This window comes from Microcebus murinus, chromosome 27, assembly GCF_040939455.1.
Source record: "Microcebus murinus isolate Inina chromosome 27, M.murinus_Inina_mat1.0, whole genome shotgun sequence".
Classification (NCBI taxonomy): Eukaryota; Metazoa; Chordata; class Mammalia; order Primates; family Cheirogaleidae; genus Microcebus; species Microcebus murinus.
Window position 1 is genome coordinate 11,039,062 of NC_134130.1, and position 25,581 is coordinate 11,064,642.

At 32.8% G+C, this 25,581-nt stretch overlaps 1 long non-coding RNA gene across 1 annotated transcript in view; it reads right to left on the reverse strand.

The window, feature by feature from the left end:
• The window catches only part of LOC142864840 (uncharacterized), a 146,061-nt gene that overhangs the window by 105,457 nt on the left and 15,023 nt on the right, over nt 1-25,581 (reverse strand). The gene's annotated exons all lie outside the window — the stretch shown is intronic.

The following is a 25,581-nucleotide window of genomic DNA, read 5'->3' on the forward strand; positions in this document are numbered from 1 at the left end:
CTTTTTAATGTTCCTCTTCCACTTTTCAAATCCCATTTTTAACACTCCATTCATTCTAACAAAATTTTGATGAATTTTCCTTTGATGATCTGACTAGATTGCTGTAATAGTTGGCATCAGTGAACTCAGGATGAAATTTTATGAAATGACTTTAATCGGAAATGAGGTTCTGAGCGAAAGCAATGTGCAATTTGGTGACTATTTTTAAGTGCTGCTCAATGAAGTATGGATTTTTTTGATTTTTGTTCATAGTAGTGAAACATTTAATTCCCTTAATCATCTCAACATTGTATTCAGTGGAATTTAGGGCATTTAACTTACTATAAAAATATTGTATGAAATGCTTTAAATGTACAAAGATAAATAAAAAACAAAGTTGGCCTTTAATCACTCAGTTGGACCAGAGATAACAACAATTTTATTTTGGTATATTCTGCTTTCTTTCTTATAATTACGTATAAAATAAATTCAACAAAATATAGATACATTTAAGAAAACAGAGAATTACAGAATGGAGATTAGAGTCTAGATTCAAACAGAATTAGATTCAGTGGGTCAATTCTCATTGTTTAGATCAACGACAAATTACTTAAATTTACCAAGCCTGAATTTTCTAAACTGTAAAGTGGGACGTTATTAGCACTTATTTTCTGGGGATTAAATGAGATGCTACAAGTAAGTGCTTCACAAGTACATGGATTCACAAGTATGTGAATTATATGTCAATAAACAGAAAAAAGTCAGTAGTCTCAGAATTTAAAATCTATAGTAACCTGGATCTATAATGAAATTGTCATCCCTATAAAATCTAAACTTAATGGCATTTAGTAAAAAGATACCAAATAAAGGAAATTGAAGGTTTCTTGCTTTAAATTTATTAGCAAGCAAGAATATTTGTTTCAGTTATCTGTAGTGTGTAACCTGTGAACATATATAAGAGAAAACTTTCACTTTCATTAAGTTTTATTGCTATACTCTTTTCATCAATCACTTGCTTAGGTTTAAATTTTCTTAGTCTTCTCCAGTATTTATCATGTGTTTGACTTCAGGAAACAAGAAAAGTATATAATATATTAACTGTTTAGTTACTCTGATATTTGCTCTTCTTTATTTTAAATATTCCCAAGTCATTAAAGAACAATAGCAAACAAATTTTCTTTTTTCCCTATTTCCCCTGCTGAAGTAGTATCTACTCTCAAGAAGAAAAAATATTATAGCAGCTCAGGACTTACTGAGAAACATAATAAAGATCTTAAAAGGAGGCTAGAAAAGTCTAAACTTTAATCCCACCACTGGGCATCTACCTAAAAGAACAAAAGACATTCTATAAAAAAGACATCTGAACTCAAATGTTTACAGCAACACAATTCACAATTGCAAAGATGTGGAAACCACCCAAGTGCCCATCAACACATGAGTGGTTTAATAAAATGTGGTATATGTATACCATGGAATACTACTCAACCACAAAAAACAATGGTGATCTAGCACCTCTTGTATTATCCTGGATAGAGAATGAACCCATCCTCCAAAGTGAGATATCACGAGGATGGGAAAACAAGCACCACATGTATTCGTCATCAAATTGGTACAAACGGATCAACACTGAGTTGCCCACATGGTAGTAATATTCACTGGGTGCTGGTCAGGTGGGGGGGGGTGGGGCTGAGTAAACTCACAACTAATGGATGTGGAGTGCGCTGTATGGGGGAAGGGCACACTTGCAGCCCTGGCTTGGACTAGGCAAAGGCATTATATGTAACCAAAATTTTTGTATCCCCACAATATTTTGAAATAAAAAATAAATAAATAAGAGGATATATTTATTATGTACACCATTAGAATAAGTGGCTCTATTATTTACAAACAAGCCTATGATTGCAATAGAGCTAAACTTTGATGGCAGCAATAGAGCTAAACTTTGATGGCAGAATCATGGCTATTCCTTAGGAAAACTCTGCCACAAAGAGTATGAATAAACCAAGATACCAAATCTTAGCTTCCTTAAAATACCTGGATTTTACTATTTGCAAGCATATTAAACATTACACATACTGGTTTGGGGGGAAGTATGATTATGATTCAATTTTTATCAATGTAAAAACTCTCTTAAGAAAGTATGATATTGGCCTAATTTCAGAGACATCCAGGCTTCCTACCCTTTTACAGAAGCTATCTATATAATTATATGAATTATGACCACTGTGGCAAACTGCTAGAATTTGACATTTTAAGGGCTCTTTCTGGCACTGAGTATTATTATCAGGTGCAAAAATTGAAGATATAGAAGATAAGTGATGAAGAAAGAACAAAGTTCAAGAAGTAAAAAGTGTAACATCACAATCTTGAATTATGTGGATGTCTCTCCCTTTTCCATTTTTTTCATTGAATATGAAAACAGAAGGCATCTTCAATTTATAGTGGGTGAGCTGTGCACACAGAAGTCTGGTCCAGTGTGAGTTATAAAAGTCCTGTCCAAAAAAAAGGTGTCTTTGACCAATTTAAAGACTTAACCATGTCAGACACTTATTTTATATTCCACATCCCATTAAATTTTAAAACATAAAATCTATAAATTTAAAATTTAGTTTTAAATAGGTTTTAAGATGCTAATTAATACTTTATTATAATATTCATTACTAGATATTTTGTTAGAGCATTTTGTGAAGTTACATAATTTAAATTGCAGTGTTATCATGACTCATTTAAATTTATTTTCACACATTTGAATTCTATCACAGTACAATACTAGAACTGATTACATTTGTTACTTTAAATTTATATGCCAAAAGGAAGCAAAATTTGTTACATTCACAGTGCTAGCCTTTATATTTTGAAAATTCTACATTATGTCTCAGAATACAAAATAGAAAACTAAAGAAAAATTAAAGCCAAGAGCATTGTTGTATCAGTCAAAATATTAACCTAATTATATCTTTTAAATCATATCAAACTTTTCTATGTAATAAATTTTCAGAAAGGCAAAACATTCAAATATCAATATGTTCTGTATCTTGTTGCTAAATATTGATAAAGTGACCACAGCCTGACAGGCACAGGTTATTTGATTATCAAGGTTGGGTATTTTTGGTCTTCTCATCTTTGAGAAAGAAGCCACATGTCCAGATTCAGTATTTTCAATAAGACAGAAGTACTTCCAATATCTCTTCCCCTGAATATAGTTATTTATTGATGCTTGTTAAAGATACTAAGATCTGTGATTAAAGTCTCTCCCAGGCTAGGCAAAATGAAAGATACATTACAAGAAAAAATTCAATTAAGTTTAAATTTTGTTTTAATTGATGTCATAGGAATGTGTGTATTTATGAAAAAATTTCAACAGGCTTGGAATGGCTTTTTAAAGATATTCTTAAAAATGTATGCCTAATTGACTAAATGAGCATTTCTAGCTACTACTACTCCATAAATGAAATACTGAAATAAGTTTCATAGTGATAATAGGGCAACTTTCACAGTATGTCTTAATTTATTTTAAGTATGTTCTATCTTAGAGGGGTTTCTTTCAGAAACTATCAGCAGAATCATAAAAAATAGTTACAAGCTAAAGATTTTGTTTATTTGATGTTATTATGATGCTTAAACTCAATTAAAACTCCACATGGTTTCTGAGGATTTTTGTGCTTTTAGAAGAACATTTAAATATTTTAGAGAGTGGATCTTGTTTTCACATCAGCAATCATTCTATGTTTTCTAAGTAAGGGACCTATTTAAAATCAGGGCATAGTCTACTGTGATAAACAAAAAACCAAAAAGTATAAAGTGACTTTAGTAACATGTAAATCATCCAGGATGCTTTCAAGAGACATTTTGATGGAACAGATAGATCTCAGACTTTAGCTTACACTCTATTTTCAGAGCTATTATCAGCTTCTGCATCTAAACGTTTGAAATTGGATGCCTAAGTCTAAAAGCTTTCCCTAGATATCCGCTAGGGTGAACTGTGAACATTATTATTTTTTTTATGATTGCGAAGTAAATGTGGTTTTTGGTTTGAAAGCATGGTATATTCTTAAGGGAAGTATTAGTAAAAAAATAATCCTCATTGCTATAGATTTGTCCGATAATTTAGCTCTCACACTAGTGTGCATGTGTGCGCATATTACACAGGCTAGTATGTGTATGTGTATATGTATATTGCAGCTTTCTATTAGTACAATCAGATACAATAAATTATTTGCTATGCTCACCTGATCAAAAAGTCATTCAAAATTGATCATAGTTCAGTCAATTGAGCTTTTGTTGTGAATAATTTATAGTCATATATTTTCAAAATTCTCTAGCACACATTGAAATATCGTGTTGGTAAGGGGAAAGTTATTTCTACTATCCTCAGTGATGGCTAAAGTGCAATGTATCCATCTCCTTGGATAAACATAACTTTTTAATGCTTAATATCTATTTTTGTTTTTTAAAATGCCAGTTACTTTTCATACATACTTTAGACAAAAGATATCCCTGAAGATTTTGGAACACTAAAGGAAACAGACCAAAGATGAAAGTTGAGATGTGTACACACAAAAAAGTAAAACAAACAAAAATAAGAACGATCAATTCTGTTAAACGGAAAAAATCTTTTTAAATGAGTGTACATACAAATGAAGCTAGACAATCACTGAGGCCCTCATAATTTCAGATACTTAAAAAATTATTCCAATCATCTTTGTTGCTATTGTGAAGGGCATTGAGTGTTTGACTTGGTTCTCAGCTTGTTGTTGGTGTATAGGAATGCTACTGATTCTGTACATTGACTTTGTAACCTGAGACTTTGCCGAATTTGTTTATCCATTCCAGTAGTCTCATGGGAGAATCTTTGGGGTTTTCTAGATATAAGATCATACCGGCAGCCAAGAGCGATAGTTTGACCTCTTCTCCCCGAATGTGGAAGCCATTGATATCTTTCTCTTGTCTGACTGCTCTGGCTGGGACTCCCAGCACTGTGTTGAATAGAAGTGGTGACAGAAATCAACCTATGCACAAGCTGACGATCTCATGGTTAATTTTATGTGTCAACTCAACTGTGTCAAGAGATGCCCAGACTAAACACTATTTCGGGTTGAATGTGAGGGTGGTCCCAGACAAGATTATCATTTGAGTTGGACTGAGTCAGGCAGATGGCCCTCACTGGGGGTGGGCCTCCTCCAACCCATGGAAGATGTGAACAGAACAAAAGGCAAAGGAAAGAGGAATTTGCTCCTTTTTCCCTGCCACACTGCTTGAGCTGGCACATTTTATTTCATCTTCCGTACCTCTTGGGCTGGGATGTATATCAGCAGAAACCCTGGTTTTTAAGTCTTCAGATGTGGACTGAATTACACCATCAGGTTTCCTGGGTTTTCAGCTTGCGAATGGCAGACCATGGAACTTCTCAGCTTCCACAGCTGTGTGAACCAACGAATCTTCATAATATGTCTCTGCCTCACTCCTGTGACTCACACTCAAGATTAAAACCAAGGAGAGTTTTTCAGCTTCTCACGTAGTATGGCTTTTCCTTCCCTCTCATGGTGTGTTTGTAAAAGAATCAACTTTCTAAAATTACATGGCCGGGCGTGGTAGCTCACGCCTGTAATCCTAGCACTCTGGGAGGCCAAGGTGGGAGGATTCTTTGAGGTCAGGAGTTTGAGACCAGCCTGAGCAAGAGTGAGACCCCCGTCTCTACTAAAAATAGAAAGAAGTTAGCTGGACAACTAAAAATATATAGAAAAAAGTAGCCAGGCGTGGTGGCGCATGCCTGTATAGTCCCAGCTACTTGGGAGGCTGAGGCAGGACGATCGCCTGAGCCCAGGAGTTTGAGGTTGCTGTGAGCTAGGCTGACGCCACGGCACTCACTCTAGCCTGGGCAACAAAGTGAAACTCTGAAAAAAAAATTACTGTATCTTATTTTTTATATTTAACGATTAAAAGGATAGTCTCCGCTGACTATTGAGTTGGATTCAAATCCTGGTCTCATCATTCATTAATTACATGATTTTTTGTTATTTTTCTTTTTTAAATCATCATGTGTAAATAATGGATAATAATGGCATTTTCCTAACAGAGTTACTGTGCAATTAAATGTATTACTATACTTAAAGCAGTAAAAATATTTTTGGCACATAGGATGATTGAAGCATAAATTATAAAATTAATATTACATTCAAAACAGCAATATGACAGTGATCATGATGAGGTCATTGTTTGACATGCACGTTTACATCCTCTTTTTCTTAACATGCCATGTTATTCCTAACATGACAGAATGTGTTACTGTATTATTTCTATCATTACTTTATTATCATTAGACATTCCTGTAATGCTTCTGCTTAGCTGTTTATACCTAGAAGCATTTTGAAATAGAATAACTCATTTACAGACCTGCTTAATGAGTTGTTAAATAAAATTGTTATTTGTACAATTTCACATACAAAATAACTTAGCGATTTGATCTACAAAACTACTTAACCTCAGAATGTTTTAGGTAGACGTTAATGCTCGACTTGGAAGTAATGACTTGTATATTTAGTGTTCGTTATTTTATTTGATTCAGAGGTAAATACATATGCATACATGTCAAATTACTATCACTACCTTTAGATGTCTGACTGGAAGTAACAGATAAGGTAACCTATTTGAAAAGTTAAATTTTCACAAATGGTATTATATCTTTTATATTCTTTTCTGTAAGGAAAATTACTATTTTCATATATCTCTGATTTATAGATGAGCTCTTTTGATAAATTTCAATCAGGAAAATATTTTAATAACTTAAAGTTTGAATTTTTTGTATAAAAATTCTTGTAGCTACTGAAAATGTGAAAATATAGGAGACATAGTTCTAGGGCTCTAAAAGAGAACATTTATAATTTTTCAATTTTATTTATTTTATAATCACATTAATTGTCATATAAAATCAGACTTTCTAAAATTAGTAAAATAAAATAAATATTAATTAAAAATTAATTTTTAAATCTCAAGAAAAGATTGAGACAAAACTGCTGATGGAAGAGCTGTCTATCCATCAGGAGAACATCAGCAGTTCCTTCTTATGTTCTACAATAAAATTTGCTGTGTAGATGTGATTACATTTGAAATTATGGAAATATTTAAATGCAACTGCAAAATGTGAAAAACAAGGCTTCCATTTGCTGTAATAATAAATTAGGAAGTCGTGCTTTGCAAGCAAAGCCATTTGAGCAACACAGTTCATAACTATTCATGGCACCGTTAGCAGATGTCTTTGCTCATGCTGTGAGCTGCCTTATGGTATTGCTGCATTCAGCATTACTTTAAATTTAAAGGAAATACATGCAACTTGTTCTCAGTTATAATAAAATGAATCCTGATATAGAGATCCTGTGGGAAATTATACAATAATCTAACCAACATAACTAATTTTCTTTTTAGGAAATCATGGTTCCCACTATACTTCTAGAAATTTCAAAAATATTATTTAACATTACCATTTCCATGTTAAGATTTCAGAAAAAAGAAGCTGATATCTTTTTTAAAAATTTCAGTAAATTACCAAAAATATATAACTTCATATAGAAAACTAGAGATTCTGTTTGGAGTATACATTTTTAACCTCTTAGTTAAAAGTAATATAAAGTAAATATTAAACATGTTATATGTTGCTTGTTGACACTAAAAATACTTTTCTTAACAAGAATCAATTATTCTAAAATAATGACATGATTCTAGAAACCAGAGTACTAGAAGTAAGTTAAATTATTCAAGGAAGAAATCTCAAAGAGAAATTGTCATATACTAATCATCATTGCTATCAAACTCCTAAGAATACCTAAGCATTGTCACATAACGCTTACAGTGGAGCAGTCCCGCATTTGAATATATTCCCACACTTGTGCATGATGCCTTCAAAAACAATGTATACAGTAGCAAAAAAGTTCAATATCTGTTTGAGCTTAAAAAATTAATTTAAGACTAAAACATTGATTCCTCATTGTGAATAGGGCTAACAATAGCTACCTTGCATTGTAGTGAGGATTTAATTAGATAAGGACTAAAATATGTCTAGTTTAATTTCTCATATGTAGTACATTCTAAATGTTAGTTGATATATTCTATCCATTATTTTGAGATTGGTTTGGAGGGGTGAGTGTTCCAATAAGTGATATTAGAAACATCTAAAAATATGCTGGTGTATGAAACGAAAACTATAAAATGACCAAGTGAATATTTCTTTCTTCTTGTGTTTGGCTTGATAGCATAGTAAAAAACAACAGTTAATAATTATTCATTATTAAAAGCTCTTAGGTAATATTTCTCAACAAAGAGATTGAGAAAAAGAAAAAAAAACAACCAAAAGATTAGGTAAACTTAAGGCCTAGAAAATACAATTCCTGACTCTTTCTCATTACATTGCCTAAGATGTGAGAGTAGTTTGTGTAAATTCAGACCACTGGAACTAAACACTATCAGTAATTTATCTACTTGATAATATTACACAGCTAGATTTTTTTCTTTATTGCAGATCTTCCACATAATGCTATTCTTCAACTTAGAATTTGGTATCAAAGTTTTAAGAAATGTATCCATGTATAACATGTATATTTAGTCTCCACATATGCACAAAGTCCTTTCTGATGTGCTTAAGCAGAAGTATCAAAGTTGATCAATGTTTTTAAGAATAGTTAATAATACAGTATATTAGATAAGGGAAATTCACATGGAGTAATTACAAAATATTATGAGACAGAATATATCACTGTGGAAGAAAAGTGTAAATATGGGATATAATGCTGAATGCATAAAATAGAAGATGCAGGGAAAGATAATTTTAGATAAAGTAATATCCCAAGAGTAGTGCTAAAATTTTAAAAAGCACGATATAAATTTTGTGATAAAATTTAAATTAATGTTTTTCTTTTCCTTTTAACAAAACATACTTTGATATACAAGTTTTGACCAAAAATATGATGCAACAATTCATAGGAAAAACAAAGCTTCTGAATTTCTGTCACAATGCTGTTGTAATTTTACTTATGATGTTTATGTATTACTTTTATTCTCCACACATTGACTGTTATCTACCTGTAAGGTTAAGCAGAAACATATGGGAAACTATTAAGCAGGAGTCCATTATACTAAGTGAAGTATCACAAGAATGGAAAAACAAGCACCACATGGACTCACCTTCAAATTGGTACTAACTGATCAACACTTATGTGCATGCATAGTAATAACATTCATTGGGTGTCAGGCAGATGGGGGGAAGAAGGAGGGAATAGATATATACACACCTAGTGGGTGTGGTGCACACTGTCTGGGGGATGGACATGCTTGAAGCTCTGACTCAGGTGGGACTAGGGCAATATATCTAACCTAAACATTTGTACCCCCATAATATTCTGAAATAAAAAAAAGAAATCATGAATCATTCTCTACTACTGTATCTATTCTATTAATGAACCTATACTGAATTAAAAGCCTTTTCTACCATATCAAACAATGGCCCAATAAATGATTCACTAAGTTAAACTAATCTGTTTTAACATGTGCTCATATCTATTTCTAGAGTCTCCTGTTTATATTTACATTTCTTGCCTAATCATCTATGTAAATAAAACTGATCACCCCCTCCTTTTTGAGACACTTCTTTATGTGGCTTCCTGGACAGGACACTCTCCTGTTTTTTCTTTTATCTTATTGATCCCTCATCTGAGCATCCATGTTTGGCTCCCCCACACTAAGTGCCAGTGCTTGAACCATTAGCCATTTGCTGGGCACTGTCTGCATCTCATCCCTGACTCTCCCTGGAGGTCTACACTAGCTACATCAAATTCGGATCTGACATCTGTATTTATAATGCACATCTCAAATTTGACATGTCCAAAATTGATCTCTTTCCCTCACTCACCCTGCCCAGGCATACTGCATTTTGTGTTCTGCCTTAAATATACTATGTCTTTTCTTCTTTTAAAACATTAACAGAATCTTAATACCTCTTACACAGTATTTTTATCCACATCTTTTCAGAGCTCATCTGATGACTTTATTTGGTTTTCTCCTTCAATTTCAGTTTCTCATGGAGACCTTATCTAAGTACCTATTTAAATTAAGGCTCCCTCAGATACAGCATTCTCCATGCCCTTAAGTAGCTGCATATTTCTTTATACCACTTTTCACTACTTGTAATCACAATATGCATTTATTTGATTTATAGTTCACACTCACTCTGCCCAATTAACCTGAAAGCTTCATGAAGACAGAATCTATTTATTCATTTTATCATCATCCTACTTTAACATAATAGGTGCCCCTACCATTTTTTAATAAATTAATTTCTTCAGGTTTTTAAAATACTGTATATGCCATTTTTATTTTACTAGTACTTTTTTGTTAGCTGGCTTTTTTTTTTCCAATTGATATACTGTGAGTAAATCTAATTGTGGTAGGAAAAATAATAGCCTCCCAAAGATGTGTACTCCCCAATCCAGGAACCTGTGGATATTTTCCTTTACATGCTGACTAAGATTAAGAACCTTGAGATAGGGTAATTACCCTGAACTATCCAGGTGGGTCCAATTTAACTGCATGAATTGCTAAAAGATAGGACCTTCCCTGCTTGTAGTCTGAGGGAGACTTGACTATGTAAGAATGCTCCTAAAGATGCTACATCAATCGCTGTGAAAAGAAAGCAGGGGGACACACGTTTAAGAACATGGGCAGCCTCTAAAAGTTGGGGCAGGCATTGCAATACATTCTCCACCAGAGCCACCAGGAAGCAACACAGCCCTGCAGGCACGTTGATTTTAACCCAGTGAGACCCACTTAGGACTCATACATAGATCTATAAAATAATAAATTTGTACTGTTTAGCAACAATAGAACATAAATGTGCCAATCATATTAAGCACTCTTATACAACAGTTTCATATTCTCAGAATATTATGAATGTCCTTTAATTTTAAAATTAATTGGTCTGTTTATAATTTGTCAGTTATAAATAGTAGATATATGTCATAGTGTACACAGATTATTATCATAGATCTGATTCCTATCCACCAGGTGAAAGGGTAGTATAAATGAGATGTTTTTTTATCAAGAAATATAATGTGAAAGGGTAGAGATGATTAAATATAAAACTATTATTACATGGCAAACTCTACAATAAATGAATGAAAAGTAGAAGTACAAAGGGCTAGGGTGGCCCAGAGGAGGTAAATCCTACTTCCTGAAGAGACTTCTTAGAAGAGGGAGCTTTCAGGGAGTCATGAAAGGTGAGTGAGATTTAAGAGAGAATTGTGTGGGGTGGGTATTGCAGGCACGGGAAATGAAACAGGCAAAGAGCCACAGAAACAGGCATGAGTTATGGACATGTTCTATTTTAATTTGAGGTTCATTACAGGAATGAATATAAAGGTACCTGGACTTTATGGCATGTATTTTTCAGGCAATATGATTTCATTAACTCTGGAAGGTGGTCCATTTAGATATATTGGCATATCTCCAAAACTGTCAAACATAACTTTATACATTTAAATCCTTTTAAGTGATGGGCATACATGGCCATACAGAGTCCTATAAAAGACTTTGTAGACTTAGAAGGGGGAAAGTGAGGGGATGAGGGATGAAAGATTACCTGTCATGTATAACGTGTACTGTTCAGGGATGGGTTTGCTAAAATCCTTGACTTCATCACTGTACAATTCAGCCATGTGTCAAAAAATCATTTGTATCCCTTAAATCTATTAAAATAAAAAATATTAAAAACATGATTGCCATACAATATTAAGATTTGTAGTCTTGAAGATTTATTTAAATCTGTAATGAGAGGAGCAGCGGGATAATAAAGTTGTGTACCCTTAAGGCCTTATTCTTTATTTTTAAAGTCTTCTGAGTGTTCTGAGAAGTTTGTAATTTTAGAAAATTAAAGACAGAGAATAGCATTAATATTCTTTGTTTTTGGTAAGATGAATTATAAATACTATTTAATAACTGGTGGTACTTAATGTAATATGCATTGAAAACATTAGATTATCCTAATTTTTTTATAATTGAATAATATTTCTGTTTCATTATTAGCTTTTTTGGTATTTAAACAGGGGCTAGAAACCAACCCATCCAATGATTTCAGTGGAAAATTATAGAGATACTAACATGTGACTTATAAATGGGAGTTTGGAACAAAATCATTTGGCAGGTTATAGCTGTTGTTATGCATAGGACTAAATAACTGTCAGTCATACAGCTGTTGGTTTTTACATATAAAATTATCATTGAGGTTTGAAGGATTTTTTTCTTCCTATATAACCTACCTCAGCCTTCATTATTTATATCATAATCAGAGGGGAGATAGTTTCCTTTGTGTTTTCACAGACTGTCATATGAAATACACTTCTATTCTTTCTGCTTCACTAATTTCTATATTGCCTTTAAATATGCAATGGCCATATATTTATTTTATCTTTTCATTATTTAAACATTTTCATTACATGTTTAAATCATGTAGGTATATAATCTAATCTTGGAAAGTGGTATTTGAATTAGCACCTACACTCTAAAAAGTAGAAAATTTTATTTGTAAAATTTAGTTATAATAATCATAATGATAAGATTATGTATAAGTAACTTGACAAGGATTGCAAATTGTTTTAATTAAAACCATTAGTTTTATATTTCTAATGCCTTTTCTTGGGCTTCTTCCAGGTTTGATTATTTACAAGTATGAGAGAAATGAACTGATTTAAAGATACCCATTATTAGTATGCAGAATTGAGGAAGTATAACAACCAGCTAGTCTTGGAACATGGTACTGTGAATGGGAATATGATTCAATAAGAAGGATAATGGATTTCAAACAGCAATGGGGCCTGCATTGCATTTTCTCCATAAGAATTATTTAAGGCATCGTCTGAAAAGGTGTGGGATCCCTGGCTAAGCACAAATTAGAAAAAGAAAATGAGAAGAATAGGAATAAATAATTTAGAGGTTTAATAGGAATGAATATATTTTCAGCATTGCATATAATCTTAATCTGAATTCCGTATTTCTTGAAGAACATTTTAAGAGCTACTGTCTCATACTGTGCTTAGAGATGTTATTTAACATGACATTTCTGAAAGGTGTGAGACTGACACTTTATAATTTCAAGGTCTCCTTTCTATAAGTGGTACAATTAGCCTAGAAACTGAATTACTTTAACAAACACAAATGAGCTACTTGAAAAAGAATACATCAAGCATTTAAAATGCCATGTATTTTAACATAAGGAAAATTATTAATATGATCTTAAAGTAAGCTTTATTAATAAAAATCTCAAACACACTTATCTATAAAAATCCATGGGGAAAATACATAAAATTATAAAAGGTAAACCTATAAAAATATGGGAAAAAAATACTGTGTTTTCCAAATATGGAAAACAAAAACTGCTCATGAATATGATACATACATTTTTGTTATTTTAGCATCAAAATGAACTTTCTGATCTACACGATTGGTGACTGGGATTAGTCATTATGATACAAAATAGCAGCAAAAATGCTATCTTCAGACATAGAATTGCTTTAAGGAAAAAAGTGGCAATTCAATTATTGGACTGCACTACACAGGGAAAGCATTTTAGGATAAACAGCCATCTAAATATTTACAGTAATTGTAAGTTGTCAAAATGTTTTACAAATTGTAATGGATATATAAATAATTTTCAAACTTCTTGTAGTAACTTTATTATAATGAATGGTATTATTTTAAATACAGAATTTCCATTTTTAATCTTAAAGTTTAAAAGTATATTACATTTTCAAATCTGCCCCTAATTTTTCTCTATGCAATGACTAATTGTATATCCATCTGGTCTCAAATATAGGACATTGTCCTGCATGGTTTAAATCTATTAATGGTAAAAAAATTATGAAAAAATAATTATTTTCTTCAGTAGTAGAACACACAGGAAGCAAGTACATGTAATTTTATAATTCATCTAATTTCTTGTACTAAGAAAAAATAAAATTTAAGGGTCCATAGTGACCATAGTATGGTTTGACTGAGTCCACTCCAAAATTCACATGTTGAAACTTAATGGCTAATGTGGTGATTTAAAAGGGTGGGGCCTTTTAAGGGGATTAGGCCATGAAATCTCCTCCCCTCATGAATGGTATCAAGTCCCTCATAAAAGAGGCTTTGTGCAGCATACGGCTTTCTTACCCCCAAAGCTGCATGGAGTCAGATGAGGACACAATGTCCTCTCTATAAAACACAGCTACAAGGCACCCTGGATGCAGAGTAGCCCTCCCCAGAAAATGGAACCTGCTGGTACCTACATCTTGGATTTCAGCCTTTGGAACTGGGAGAAAATCAATTTATATTCTCCATAGATTACCCAGTCTCAGTTATTTTGTTATAGTAGTAGAAAATAGACTAAGACACCGTTAGTATTTTATCAATGTACAAACCGTAGCTGAAAAAGATTTGTGCAGAAACACACAACTAAATGGAAATTTTTATTTTCCCAAATAAACACTCTTTCCTCTGCATTATTTTCTCCATTCTCGTCCCAGGGGTATAAAGATAGCAACATCAGACCCTAAGGACATGAATCTTAAATGTGTATTTTGCACAAGACTCCATTCCCAACAGTAATAAAAAATGTTTTGTATCTTCTAAGATCTAATAAGGATAGTACCCGTAAAAATAAAATGCATACATGGTCAAAATGTAATAAAGCCCTAAAACTATCTTATAAACTAGTGATAGAAAGGGCATTTGATATGAAAAACATTTAGTATACTGGGCATGCACACCTAAGTACACCATGAATGCTACACACACAGAACAAGGTGCATCAATTAAAATACGGATTTAAAGACCATAGATTTCATATAGACAGAAGTGATTTTTTTTTTAAAAAAAAGTTAAGTCCATCACATTATAGAATTTATAAATGAAGTGATATCTATTTTCCCTTCAATATCAAATATGTACTATACAATTTGAAATAAAAATGCATTAGAGTATATTCTAATCCAGTCTCTTCAATTACATTTTATGACTTTATTTCTACAATGAGTTAACATTTTAATTAAATCTGCAACTGTTTTCATTTCTAAAAGATGTCCTTATTTCTGTACTATTATATAACTAGTTCACTAATGAAGTGATTTTCTACCCCAATCGACAATATCTGGTTATAATTTTAATAGCATTTCTAAATGGCTTAATTCTATCCTTCAACTTACGCTTTGGGGAGATAGAACTGAATAAAAAAGCCCAAATCTCTGCCTTTGTAGAATCTAGTGTGGGAATCAACAAAGATATTTAAATATCTGTTATACTTTCTGGTTTTTTTTAGACAGTCTCACTCTGTTGTCGGGGCTAGAGTGCCATGGTGTCAGCCTAGCTCACAGCAACCTCAAACTCCTGGATTCAAGCAATCCTCCTGCCTCAGCCTCCTGAGTAGCTGGGACTATAGGTGCTACCACCATGTCTGGCTAATTTTTCTATTTTTAGTAGATTCTAGAACTCCTGACATCAAGCTATCCTCCGGCCTTAGCCTCCCAGAGTGATAGGATTACAGGCATGAGCTACAGCACCCAGACTGTTACTTTCTAACATGTGTAAATAGAAATAAGGCAAAATGAAAAGTTAATGAATACTTCAGGTACTATGGTTAGCAAAGATGTGTGACATTTGAGCAGAGATTCTTGTTTACTGCTATGTCCCCATCACATGGAGTGATTCCTGGCACATAATAATGCTATTCATTGATGAATGCGTGGTGTGCAGGGAGATTCTGAAGTATTGCAACTAAGCTGGGTTGACACAATTATTTTATCTGTGTTATTTACTAAGACATTCAATATGTCTTAGTAAATAACTAAGATATTTAGTAAATAACTTAGGTATTTCCGAATACATTAAGACACATTTAGCTCCATTACCAAAGAACTGCTATACAAGAAAGCTGTGATTGGTGATGACAATGTGATAGAGGGCAGATTGTTTTCCTCTAGATCTAAGGTTTAACAGTCTCAGAATAGTGATGTCTTGAAGTTTGGATTATAATGTAAGAAAGAAGGAATAAAATAGCAAGAGAAAAGAGCTCAGATGGAAGCTAATAATGTACCCACATTTAATTGTAAATGAATAGACTGCATTTTATATATTGTATACATATCTTAAAATGGATACGATAGAATATCCCCTTTAAATCATGCAATATGTACTGCATCAGTAGTATTACTAATGCCAATGCACATATTAGTATTAGTAGATACTACATATTGACTACATATTTATCTTAGTCATTCTTCAAGCACTCAAACGTATTAACCCATTTATTATTGTCTAAATAACCCATGATCCAAGTACTATTATTAGTTATATTTTATGGTTGAGGATACTAAGACTCCAAGAAATTGATAACTTGCCCAAAGTTGCACAATTAAGCAGTGGCACCATCGTGAGTCAAACTCAGGCAGTTGGGCTCCAGATCCTAAAGTCTTGATACCTTTTTTATATCATTTTACTTGTGAACATCTCCTTAATATACTGTATATGCACATATTATATGTGCAAACTTAAGCTTTCTTGTATACTGCATAGCACTGTCAATCATAGGACCCATTCATTCTTTCAGGAAATGCACCATGTGTTTCTCTATATGCCAGGCACTATTATAGACATTGGGTATAAAGTGATGGAAAAGATTGTCCAAGAAAAATTATTCTGACACTTGTTAAAACAGTTAATGAAGACTTTCCTCAAGACTATCACAGTGGGTGCATTGCAATAAGGGAGAGGGATTCAGCGCAACTCTCAATATAGCAAAAAGACAGCTGGGGTTTATAGCCAATGGGCAGAGTGAGGAGTTGGGTGGATAGAAAATTACTAAGAGCAGACATGGAGCGTTGGGGGTTCTTGTTAAACTGACTTAACAGGATTCTTGCAGAAAGGAGGCTTGGTTCATTAGACATTGAGGGTAGGAAATAAGGGATCTAATCAGATATTGAGGATGAAGGCAATTCTTTCTAAACCAACTTAGTTGGATTCTTGCCACAACTGGGCCAGGTAGGTGAGGGCAGGACCCAACGATGAGGCTTAATTGGAAAGTGGGCTCAAAGAAGCCTAGGTTTGGTCAAGGGAAATTCCTTGTCAAGATAAAAGAGGGCATTAGAGTCCAATATTAGTTATTTTTAAAAATTCTAGAATTAAATATGACAAAGGTTTTGAGAAAATTTTTTTATAAAAAATAAAAAAGCTCCCTTTGGAGTTTAAACTCTAGTAAAAAGAGACAAATTAAAGGGAGAAATATGATAGTTTCTGCTGGTGCAGGGCTTTGAAGAGGACAAAATAAGGCAATGCATTTGACAGTTATTGAGGATAGGTCAAAATGGGATACAGTCTAAAACAAGCTGCTGGCTGATGAAGCAATTTTGAGGATGTGATATTTGAACTGAAGTAATCATCCTCCAGTCAACTTCCACCAAGTTACCTTTGGATACTTCTCCAGTGCCAATGTGCTGCATTATAGATATGTCAATTATAGTGCACTACTATGTTGTAAAAGCTAAAAATCTGTTCATCTCAATACACTGTGGACTCCAAAAGGACTATGACAATTTTATTTATTACTATATATGAAGCCCAACATTGTATTTAAAAGAATAGCAAGGATGTCATAAATATAATTTCCATAAAGTGAGAGAAAAATGATTTCCCACCTATATTTTTATAAGCTTTTCTTAATAGTGTTCCTTCATAGAGTAATACAAATTATATTTAAGAATTCTTAATAATGAACCTCTTCTCTCCCACAAATTTATCAAGAGAAGGTTCAGCCTATGGTAGGAAAAATACAGACAACTTGGGACAATTTCTTTTATCAAAAGCTTAAGTAATCCATCATAACTTTGGCTTTATTGGAGTATTATTTTCTCAATTTTTTTTTACCTTACATTACTTGAGAGAGGAAAATAATTTAAAGAGAGCACTTTGTCCTGACACATTAAACTACACTAACATATAGCAATTTTCTCCGGGAAATTTTTCCAGATTGGCTTACCTATTTTCTCACTTCATACATATAAAAATAGCTCCCTTTCCCCCAGTTATACAGCAATGCTATCTAACAGTTTGTGTATAAAAGAAAATTCAATTACAATAGAGAATTGTACTTTGTATTTGAATTAATAAAAGACTTTGAAGAGAATAAGAGCTGAAGGAGAGAAATCAAGTAAAGCTAAATTCGATTTACACATTACTCACTCAAAATGCAAGGTATTCAAGCACTAATTTATCAATTCAGTCTGATTTATACTGGACTCATTTCTCTGTTTCTACCATTTAATGTATTTGTTTGAAAGGCTTTGACCTGTAACTTTGACACATTCCATGATTACAATGTTACATGTTCAGCTTAGTATTTAAGGCAGTGTCAGAAAGCCACAGAAACTCTTTTCCTAAGATGACATTTAGTTTTTTAATTCCTCATTAACCTAGACAAATTTTCATTTAATAAATGACTATGTCACTTTTGACATGTCAATTATAGAGTTAAATGACCACAGAATACTCATGGAAATGTCTTATTGTATTAACAGATTAGATTTTAAAAAGTGTACAGATATTTATCAAAAATTGATGAAAACATTATAGATCTGAGAGAAGAAGAAAATCCATAAATGAGCCTGAGACAGAGTGAACAGGTACACAGGGTAAAGCCACCTGGAGAAATGTGTCAAGGAGTCAAGGAGGAGAGAGTGTTCAACTATGTCAAGTGCTGCTTTTAGCTCACACAATATGTGAACTGAAAATTGACTATTGGATTTTCCAAAGTAGAGGTTATTGTTGACCTTGACAAGAGCAGTTTTTATAGAGTGATGGAGTAAAGTGAAGTAAATTGAGTTTAAAAGAGCATGGGAGGAGAGGAATTGAAGGCAGAATATATAAACAACCCACCCAAAAAGTTTTCCCACCTATTGAGACAAAAAAAAAAAAAGAAAAAAAGAAATAGGACAGTAACTGACAGAAGGTTATCAAAAGAAATTCGCATGTTCATACACCTATGTATTTAGACAAGAGAGGGGAGAATTAAAGCAATGCTGTTAGGTAGGCGAGAAAAGATTGGCTGTCATCCACAAGTGGAGATATTTTATCATCCAAGCATAGAAATGTCATCCTAAGGTCAAAGATAGAGAAAGTGTTCGTCTATGCTGGTAACGGAATAGTTGTAGTTATCAGAATATGCCAAATTCTTATGGCTAATCTCCTTAGTGAAGTAGGAAGCAAAGCCACCGGGTAGTGACAATGGTGAGACAGCTGACGTAGCTGGAGGGGTGAGGAGAAAGAATAAAATAACCACGTAAGACGGTGGTACAGTTTGTGGACCGGAAAGCTCTTGTACATATGTTGCACAGTTTAAAGAGTCCACGTGATGTTTATAGGCATGAGTTTAAAACAAAAATGCTTAGTGTGGCTTTGTGTTTTTCTTTCACTGAATTCTGCTATAATAAAAGGGTACAGGCATGGAGTATGAACTATAGCAGTCGTAGCATTTACCAAAATAATGCCCCGGGTTGATAATTAACAATATTTGGTAAACTCTGTTTAGATGTTGTGCCTGAGGAAAAGAAAGCAGTCAAAACTGATATCAAGACTAGTAGCTTTGACTGTATGTGAAACAATTCACATTACTAAGAAACAGAGGGGTTGAGGAAACAGAAAACAACACTATACATTTTAGATATTTGCCTGTGGAACCCCAGAGTAGATGTGCTTTGTTCACAGTGGAGTATAAGGATCCAGGGTCTGGGGCTCGGGAAAGCAATGTGAATTGGAGATGTAAATTCGGGAACTGTGAGCGCAAAGCAAGAAATGAATCCACTGGAAAGAATGATATGATAGAAGACGACCATCAATAATTAGAAGAAAAGAATACCCAGGATCAAACCTAACAGAGCACAAGTATTTATGAAATGATCAGGTAGTGAAAAATCTATCAGAGGACCCCCAAAAAGAGAGCCAAAGAGCTAGAAAGAAAATTCTGAAGACAGGAATTGATGCTTCCAAAAATTAGAATGTGGTAGAGAAGAATCAGCATCAGTAAAGTGAAACAGATGGGCCAATGTGCCCCAAAGTGAACAGAATATTCTGGGTCATTAGCACATTTGAAAGTTATCCAAAATGTATATTTTTAATGGCAGGGGCCCAATATTAGGTATCCATATTAGTAGCCAGATGTTACAATGAGAATAAATCAAATAAAAAATCAGACACTTAGGTGTTTGTTATTCAGGCAGCATCACAATTATTAGTTTTCTGAGTTATCTTTTTATTTAAAAGTTTAAGTGGGTTTAACTTGATCTTTTCACAATTGATGTTTCTTAAGAAAATAACACCTTGGAACCTTGAAGCATATGTAAGAGAATGAATAAAATTTTATTCTAATGAAGGATACTTAATAAAATATCAATAAATATTTTGGGGTTACAGGCTAAATCCATACATATATTATTTTTAGAAATAATAATAATATTATTGAAGAAAGGTTTCTGAAATTCCAACTGAAACAATGAAATTTATTGCCAAATTGTACTCCTTCAAGGGAGAGAACAAATAGCCATTCAATTTCAAGCATCTAAAAGTTTTTCAAAAAGTTATAGCTGTTATTTGGTGACATTTTTCAAAGAAGCATGGATTTAATCTCCTCTCAGTTTTGGTTTTCCTTTGAGAAATGAAAATCCAAATTAAGCTTTGAAAGTAAATAGTCAACAGTTTCTGAAATACTTCTTCAGACAAAGTTCAAGAAATACCTCATTTCTTTGGCTTATTATTTTCTCAGGTCAGCTATATTAAAGATATCGTCTTTCAAATACTTAGTTCACAGTTATAGTTGAAATAATGATGGGAAAACCATTGCATTCATAAATGGAAGAAATAAAAATTTGGCTTCCCTTTATATCAGGTATTTCAACTCTTATTAGTGTATTAGGATGAAGTGGGTTTGCTCTCAGTTGAAGGCTCTCCAGGATTAGTCACTTTCAACTTTAAAGGGAGACTCATGAAATAAACGATGTTGCAAACTATGAAATAATGTATATATTCCACACACTTTTATTCTAGATGAAATATTTAAGAGGAAAATCAGTGGGAATTATGACCTGCCATCCATGTTCCTATAAAAACATATTCTACCCCACACCATGAAGCATTTCTATGGAACATGCTGACACATAAGAGGAATAAAAGTCAAATCTCATTGTTTTATCTTTTATCGAAGAATCTATTTACATGTGCTCTAGCCATTTCGATATTTGTGTGTATGTGAATTATTCCTAAACTTTTTTTCTGTCCTCTTTAAAATTGGGTTGCTTAAATTCTATAAAATTTGAGCCCTCACATTTGTATATTGCAGATTAATCATCAGGGTTCTGGTGTAACATTTTTAATAGACCAAATCCAAAGATGCAGGGAGGAGGAAAGGTGGCTATTTCTGGTACAGTTATGCATTTCTTAAATACATAATAGTAAAATATAAAGTATGGACTAGACTGTTAAATATTTTTCAACAAAACAAATCAATTAAGTTTATATATGATGAACATGAACTTTGGAGTCAAACTGCCTGGATTCACACACCAGCTCTGCTAACTGAAAATTCTTTAGGAAAATGCTTTAGGACAATTCCTTTCTTTCAACCTCAGTTTTATTATAGTTTGTTTGAGTTACACATTTTTAAAAATTTATTTGATTATCAGTATTGCAGATAAAATGAAACAATATAGGATAAGTGGATATTATTACAAATTTTCCTCATCCATCTTTGTGTTTGGCTTTGTTGAACGATGAACTATTTCAGAATTTGAATTTAAATTTAAGAAATTATGAAGCTTTTCGTTTCTCATGTTGCAGTTATAAGTAATTTACACTGCTAGATTCTATTTTTCTGAAATTTAATTAATATTATATTTATAAAATACATATTCATTCTAATGATTTTAATCATCTGATATATTCCTAAATTATCCCTTTGCTTTATTAAACAACTCCATTGAAAATACTTACCCTTATGACCAATTCAGAGTTGGATAAAGCTTTTGGATTTTTTATTCAAAATCCCTTCTGAGAATAGAGAAAATGATCAGTGTACTCTGGTTGTCTGCCACTGTTAGGTGAACAACCAAAGGCTAGATTCAATGAACAGAAGGGATATTCTTTCTTAATGCCTTGGTCACGCATAGGTGTGCGCATGCCAAAGTCTTTACCTGCCAACCATCTATATTGACCTGATCCTCAACTCTCAGGCAGTGAGGGCCTTTACTGTGGGATTTTAATGCCTGGATGTGATTTTCAAAACCAAAAACTGTTTGCTTTTCAGCTTTGACATTTCCTCTATAAGATATAACCCTTTAGGAAACATCTTTCAGGCAAACCTATATGAGTTTATGGGTTTCTAACAAATAATTCCATTCCTGGCCTTTCCATTTCTGCTTCAGTTTGACACATAAATACATCTAGTAACTTTTCCTAAACCCAATTGAAGGCTTTCTTTCCTTTTGCAAGCATTATGACAAACTCTAGTCCTTCATCTATGGCAATTCATATTTTATTTCACTGAAGGATACTTTGTTATTTGCTTTTTTTGAAAAATGTCTCACCCTTTTATTACTTTATTAGATTTCTAGTCAGTTCTATTATATTCACTTCAAGAACATTTATTTAAAAAGTATTGTATGCCAAAATATAAAGTCATCCTTTTGCAAAGCTAAAATATGAACAATGTTATTTTCAGGTAATGTACTTCAAAAATAATACATTATTTATCTAGCTTTTGGCATCTGTAAAGCACTTAATTGGAATTTCATGTCCTCATAGGCTAATGATTTTATAAAATTTTATAAAGATTGAAATCAGCTGCAAAATCATGAGAACTACCAGGTTGTATCAATAAGAGAAATAGTGTTGCTTATAATCCTTCAATAGTCAAACAAACATGATTTATGATATTTTAAAAAATGAGCCATGGATAAGACTCCACAACTATTACTTTTCTTTTCTTAATAATTATTTCTATTAAATTAGAAGATCCTAACTTAGGATTATAGACCATGATCATGTTGGCACTCTTCAAATGTTGACAAATAAATACAGATCTACAAATTATGGAGAAATTTATCACTAAAGACTAATTTCAACACTATATTTAGAAGCTAAATTAACAAACATCACTTTTATGAATCAAAAAATGGCATTTTCATCTCTAGCAACAATAGCAAATGGTTTATTATTGCATTTTTCCTTAAATTGAGCTCTGTATGCATTTCTTTATACCTGTTGAAGCATTTTGAAGTGTTTGTTAAAATAAACATCACACATCATCAATTTCTCTTCTTCATGGATTAAAACATGTTGGGAAACACATTCAAATTCTGAGTACATGAACTATTTATACCACGATTATGATTTAAGGAATTATCTTATCCTCAACCACAAAAACATCATATTTTGGCCACAAAATGATAGGTTCAGGGTACTGAAATTCTGACCATATCCCTGATATACAATGCTCGCGCAAGCTACATATAATCACAAAAATACATTGGTATTATCAGTGTAGTTCAAAAGGTAGTAATTATTTCTCTAGCTTTTAGTATTTTTCATCTCTCATCTTCAAAATTGGTGAATTATTGACTTTGTTAACAAGTTGACTTCAGCATCTTTATATTTACCATTTCATTCAATACTGACTCAAGATGAATAAGCTAAATTTTCACTGACAATTGTTCTGCGAATGAAACTCTATTTCCTTTTACTGGTACATGCTTTGTTCTCCACCAATAGAATTCCCAATGTTCTTGGAAAATCTGCATCACAACATGCCAATTATTAATAAAATAAATTTTCTGTAGCATAGAATTTAGAAATAAAGAGAAAAATAATGTATCCTATTGCCTGTATACAGTATTATTTTATGCACTCAGCAGGCCACTGGTTTTATATCATGGAACAACTACACATCTGTTTCAGTATGGATGCGTGGCTGCTTAACTACATCATATGTTGTCTTAATCCTCCTTGTAGTGCTATAAAAGAATGCCACAGGATGAATAATTTAAGAAAAACAGAAATGTATTTCCTCAAAGTTCTGGAGGCTAAGGAGTTCAAGATCAAGTTTCCGTATTTTGGCAAGGGCTTTTTTTCTGGGTCATCTCAAGGTCGAAGACATCACATGGTAGAAAGACAAGAAAGGACAAGAGATAGACAAAAGGGGGATGAACTCATCCTTTTATGAAGAAACCACTCCACAATCACAGCATTAATCCATTCATGAGAGCAGAGCCTTCATGGCCTAATCCTCTCTTAAAGGTCCCACCTCTTAATACTGTTACAATGGCAATTAAATTTCAACATGAGTTTGGAAGGGAATAAACATTCAAACCATACCTTATGCCACTGCTATTATGTGCCATCCCAAAATATCAGTAGATAAAGATTGGTGATACCAACTCCTTGCTTTGTCTACTTGGGAAAACTGTTTGGTTTTAATGTTCTAACTAGACTTATACATTCTCAACAATAGTGTGAACTTATATTTTCTTGTGGCAAATTGTATTTTCCAAAAATGGCCCAACAATATTTTCCATTATCCATATTATTCTAACAGTGTGACTGGCATCCTACTCATCAAGAAATGTGGTCTATGTTCACTCCATTTGAAATTCACTATGAAGTGAATTTTAGATCATTTACCTCTAAAAGACTAGATTGTACTCATGTTGTCTAATAGTAGATTTTGAAATTATAAAGACATTTAACAATCCCTAATCCTTTGTCTCTACTGTATTATTTGTGGAAAGCATTATTTTTTTTTAAGAGACAAAGTCTGACTCTGTTGCCCACACTGAAGTGTAGTGGCACAATTATAACTCACTGCAACCTTGAACTCCTGGGCTTAAGAGATCCTCCTGCCTCAGTCTCCCAAGTAGCTGGGACTAGAGGTGCATGCCTGATTATTTTTTTGTTTGTTTTATTTTTTGTAGAATCAGAGTCTTGCTTGTTGCCCAGGCTGGTCTCGAACTCCTGGCCTCAAGTGATCCTTCCACCTCAGCCTCCCAAAGTGCTGGAATTATAGTTGTGAGCCATCACACCTGGCCTGTAACACATTTTTTAAATTGTGGCAAAATATGTAAGACATAACATTTGCTATTTTAACCATTTGGAAGTGTACAATTTAGTGTCATTAATTACATTCACAATGTTCTATATTCATGACCTCCATTTCCAAAATGTTTTTGTCACCTCAGAGCTGAACATTAATAACTCCCCAATCTCCCCTCTCCCTTCTACTATATTATTTTTAATAGTATGTTCATTTATCTTTTTATATTTGTTCAATTTCATCTTCAGAATTGACTACTGTTATTGTAATCGTATCAATATTCCCTAAATATCAGTAGAACTGTAATAAAGTTTTTCTAATCAATGAATTCTCTCAGTACTATTCTCTGAAGGTCAGTTCTATTAATGTTATTCAGAGATAATTAATAGGAAATTTATTTGGAAAATTCAGTAAGAGAATTTTTTTCTTTAAATGAGACATAATATTAATAACTTCTTTGT